Below are 6,000 nucleotides of genomic sequence, written 5' to 3'. Positions count from 1 at the left end.
CTATGAGGGCTAGTGTAAACATTATGGTCATATATCATTAAGATTCTATGGACTTAGAATGTGTTATTCCGCCTCATTCCCTGTTCCTTGTTTAGTTGTGGGCTTAAGGCGGGGTCACCCATCCAAAATGCCCTTGCAATCTTAATGATATACGACTAGTTTACGTCAATCGACTATAAAAGAACTTGTAGGACTTATAATGCAAATTTCGTCAAAATTTGTTGAAACATTCGTAATGATGGAACTCGCTAACTACGTTATAAAATATTCATAGTGGTAATACCAAGGATAAAACAGGGAGTATAAAAGCACACATAGAATACTCTATCATCCCAAAACAATAAACTCCTTTTAAATTGACTCAGTTCAAGTTACAATAAGAAATTTCCAAGGTCGTCATGTGACATCAGGAGGGTTGTTCCTCACCATAATCAATTTCTTGTACTACGAAACATTTTCCACATCTTTTTCCAAACTCTTGAAGTCCCAGTCAAAATGCAAATTTCGGGACGAAATTCCCTCTAACGGGGGGATGATGTGACAACCATCAAATTTCGGTCAAGTCAAAGTCAAACAAAGTCAACAAGTTAAACCGGTCAACTCCATTAACCCTTGTATGTTAGGGTTTACGTTATGTAATCACTGTACAATTCGCTATTTTAATGAGAAAACATCATTTGGAAAGTTCATGTGTTTGATATTCCTTAGCCTTAACAGTGCTAAACAACGAACCAAAGCGATAAAACACTATTGCACAATCATCGAGATTGTGTAGGACACTAAATCATGGCTTAACGGGGTCTATGGACCTTGCGTTGCGAAGCCGGACACTCAAAAAGATCACAAACGAAACCTCTCTCAATCTCATTCAAACCCTACTCAAGATTACTTGACGCTAATAGGATCAAAACTCATACACTACGATATAAATTGATGTTAATAGCAACATAGTATAGTACAACGTTATAACTATAATCAAATTAAATTATGATACCATATTAAAATCAAATCAAAGTATAATGCTCTAATTAAATTTAAAAGAATCAAACTTGAATGCTATAATTAAACTTCAAATCAAAGTAGATTGTTATAATCAAATAATAACTCATCTTTTATAAAACTCCATTTTTATAAACAATACATTAAATTTTATAAAACTCTATTTTTATAAACTTTACATTAAATTTTATAAAACTCTTATATTAATTATGTAAAAGATGCTTGTGTTAGTGGGAAATTATGAAGACCACCAAAAGCAAAAAGATTATTCCCATGGTCTCCCACTCACACCTCCCATCCACTTTCCTTTCCTTTTTCTCCCAACACATTATTCTCTTCACCACTTAAACATTCTCTATTCTTTCTCTCACTCTCAATCTCGAAATTCATCCAAGAAATACTCATATTCCAGCCAAGAACAATCTATTATACTCAAATCTTCATCCCTCTTGAAGCATTCATCAAAGTATGTTGTTAAAAGTTTCAAATTCATACAAGAAACAAATTAAATCCACCAAAATATCTAAAACTCATTTTATGCATAAACCTGATTTTTCTCAGAATTCCATCAATAAAATAAGAAGTTCTGGAAATTTTCAGAAAATAACTTATTTTTATTGAATTACTATAATTATTGCAATAAAGTAGGGCAATAATTCACATAAAATACTTTTTGCATTCAATAAATTCTGAGAAAATTCTGGGATGACCAATATATTGATTAAACATAATTTATGAAGTTTCATGCATTTATATTACTGTTTACTATTATTTATGATTTTATTGATTAATTAATAATGAAATATATAAAAAATACTTCTCATAGTCACAAATATCCGAAACTTATACACTGGGCTCTATATCATGTTATAAAACTATGGTTAAGTTTACAGAATTTTTGGGAATCATTTATTATTTTTCCCGAATTTTGTTGTTGTTTAATCATTAAAGTATTAAATAAATACTAAAACAGTTCATAAAAATATAAAAATTTTACAGTAATTAATATTGTATGAAATAATGATTTCCTAATAATTTCATAATTTTTCAATACTGTGTACTATTTAAAACCATTTTCCTAAGTATTTAAGCATGTAAAAATGCATTTTAATGATTATTTCATATAAATAATTGTTAAAATCTGTAAATAATTATAATTGGGCAAATTATTATTTTAATAAGAAATTATTAAAATCTGGCCTAAATTGAAAATATAAATTAATTATGCAAAGTAATTAATTCAATTTAAAATTCATTTAACAAATGAATACCTTAATATTATAATCAAAATGAATTATTGTTAATTCATCTAATATAAGAATATGTGTCTAATTATTTGTATTAGTACTCTATTCTCGTTTAGCAGTTCCTAAACCAAAACTATTAATTATATTAGGTTCTACGTCATTTTGACCCGAACCGTCTATCGTACGACACACGCATTTCGTTTTGGGACTAATGTGAGTAATCTACCCCATATTTTATAATTTTCAATACTTTTGGGGTGTATCATGTGGTTCTAATATGTTCCAACTTCATTTTATTGTTTTATCACAATTGAGACATTGTTGGGACATTTATACGTGAGTCATTAATTGTATAACTATTGTTTGTTTACGCTACATGTACTTGTAGTGCATTACCATTTTTAGTCTAATCTCCATGACTATGCCCGTATTCTTGAGGTACGTTATGGACAATAATAGCGCTATTGGGTTGACCACCCCGCCTTGGGACGCTAAGGTGATTGATCGCACGTGGTTGAGTGTGTATGATGATTAGATGCTCCATCCTATATATATTTATATATATATATATATATATATATATATATATATATATATATATATATATACATATGTATATATAGGGTGAGGACTTATTGTTGTTGTTATCATTTGTTAATCAATTTTTGATTTATAAACCGTTATCTCAAATACAATTGTTTGCCGACTTCAAAAGAAAACAAATTTCAAATTATAAATGTTTCAACTTCACAATTTTCTCTACTAAAATTAGATTACTCACCAACTCTCGTAGTTGACCTGTTTTTACCCATGATGCAGATTTGAAGAATGAAGTTGATGAAAAATAGGTTGTGCCTTAGAAATCCACAAGACTATTTAAATTTGATGTAATAAATATTGTTCGTATTTGGATTTGTATTTATATGTTGTGGATCTTGTTTGCATACTTAGTACTTAATTGAATCTAATCATATTATAACATAGTTGTCATGAGACTTTGAACAATATATCACGCCTTGATCGATTCCGACAAGGATCGGGGTGTGACACAATACACCAACAACCAAGGAACGGGAGTGGGTGGTCGTTTCGGTTGTATGCCACGAGGTCCCTATGGACAAACTTGTAATGGCATTCACTACATAAACTTAAAATTTTGGATTTTGAAAAGTTATTTATAGTTGTTTAATAGTTGTTGATTGAGTCAAAGTTTCACCGAGTCAAATACAACTACGGGAAAAGTGATGTTTTAGATTTCTTTTATGAATTTAGGATTTAAGTTCCGAAAGTGTTAAGGCAAAGGAGAGTTGATAGGATTGTAGAGCTTCTCATCACCTTTTCGTGGATATAAAGAACATCAAAATCAGAGTTGGAACGAAGAAGTTATGACTGTTTGAAGTTACAAGGATTTTGGGTTAAGTCGAGTACGTTGGGCGTACAGGGAGTAAGTTGAGCGTACGAGGCACAGATAATCGTGATGGACCACCCACTTACGTTGGGCGTACAATCTGTATGTTGGGCGTACGCCAAACATACCAAAACCCTAGTTTTGGGTCTTGGACCATATTTAAACACCTTAACTTCTTGGGAACCCTTTTTATCTTCAACCTCCATCCTCTTTAACCCTAAATACGAAACCCTAGCCTCCATTTGTGAAATCCTTGAGTTTTTTGGTTGCTTTGAAGTATTCTTGGTGCATCTTGGAGAAGAAGGAGCTCTTTGGAGAGGTGTTGGTTGCCTTGGAGCTTGTAGATCCAGACTTTGTTCACATTGATCTATTTTCTAGAGGTATAAAGTTTTGATCTTGATGTCTTTCTCTTGAAGATCTAGTTTGGGTTATGATTTGTCATGTTTTGGTCCCATGGTTGTAGTTCTTGTGAGTATAAGTTACTCCAGAACCTTTAAGCCTCATATTTGGTCTTTGTTGAGGTCATTAAGTCATAAAAATGTCACCTTGAAGGATTTTGATGAACCATGCAAGAGTTGGTGTTCATATTATGGATTTAGATGGATAAAAACAAGTATTGGGTCCCATTAAGACATGCAATGGATTAAAGTTGCCAACTTTACGTGTCAAGACATTATTTAGGATTAGATCTGAGAAGTGGACTTAGTGACTTAACCATTTAAGCACTTAATGGTGAGATTGGGCTGCTGTGGAGTACGTTGGGCGTAACCAGCTCGTATGCAGCGCGTACTAGCCAAAGGTGGCGTACGTTGGGCATAGATTGAGTACGTTGGGCGTACTCAGTTGTTTGACTTTCGTTGACTTGTTGACTTTAGGTCAACTGTGGATTGGCTTGGGACTTATTTGGGGCAAAATGGTCTTTTGCCCATTTTTGGAATATTTGACTCGTTTGTGGGGTATTATCTTGATTTTTAATTAGGGTTGTATTTATTTTTAATTAGGGTTTAGCGACCCGGACAGTTATTTGGTTATCAGCGGATTAAAGTGAGTTTCCTCCCAGTGCTTAGCGGGTCGAAAGCACCAATGTCGACCCATGGATTATGGTTATATGTATGCTAGTTGTCTGTATGACCTTGCATATGTGTATGTATTGTATGTATGTCGAGCGGGGCCCATCACATGATACATGCAGATCTGTTCCGACCGGGGCCCGATGGCTATTAGGCATGACCTAGTGTATGTTTGATATGTATGGTATGTGGTATTTTGAGGGAACTCACTAAGCTTCGTGCTTACGGTTATATTTAAAATGTTTTCAGGTACTTCCGGTTCGAGAGGGAAGGGCCCGACTTGATCGCAACGCATCCACCCATGTTTCCGCACTTTATAATTTTGGAATTGTACCCTGATAACTATTTTTACTCTGATATACTTTTGAATGATTGAAACGATTAAATGGTGTTTATGGTTGAATTAAAAAAATGAAAATTTTACATTAATATTGTTGGGACATTACAACTAAAATCTAACATAATCAAACCCAACCTCTTGTCAGATCCAATAAAAAAACATATTAAACAACCATTTAATGTTATTACAAGTCAGAGAAGACATTGATGTTATAATCATCATAACGAACATCAATATTAATACTACTATATCATGAAAACAAATTTTACAACGATAGAACAGTTAGGTCCTGTTTGATTTTGCTCTTACAAGTCCAGTTAGATCTTTTATCTGACTTGGTCCAATAAATATGTTTGATACCATACATTGTTGCTTCTTACTCAGTCCAAACAGGTCCACATAGCTCGGATTCGGTTTGCTAAAAAATGTTGACTAAAAAACTTAATGAACTTGCCCAGGTTCTCCATCGTCTTCAATCAGTCGCTTTTCCTTCCATCACTACCGGTCCTCTTCCTCTCTATTCGATTCTATGGATTGATTCATGAAATCGATTTCATAAAATTGAGGTAAAGCACAAGGCTTTTGATATCAATTCTTTAGGGAAAATGCAAGGCTAAAGCAACCGAGAAAAGGTAATTATCTTTGCTCCTAGTAGTTTATCTTCATCTCTTTGATCTATATTTACTTGGTAAGCAGGATATTTAAGGGATTAGAAACCTTTTGTGCTACAGGTGATTGCCAAAATACTTGTGGATAAATGTGACATTGAAAAGTTTAAAGATTACAAACCACAAACATTAGATGAGGCCCCGTCTTTCCCACCTAAAGAAGAAGTAGTTGAGAAGCCGATTGTATCGTCAGATAGACTTGATAAAACTTCAATTAATAAAGTATTGTTGATAGTTTCAAGTGACACAGCTACCCATTATAATTTGT

This window comes from Lactuca virosa, chromosome 1 (assembly GCF_052849685.1).
Source record: "Lactuca virosa cultivar CGN04683 chromosome 1, Lactuca_virosa_CGN04683_v6, whole genome shotgun sequence".
NCBI lineage: Eukaryota > Viridiplantae > Streptophyta > Magnoliopsida > Asterales > Asteraceae > Lactuca > Lactuca virosa.
Note: the sequence above shows the minus strand (reverse complement) of the source record.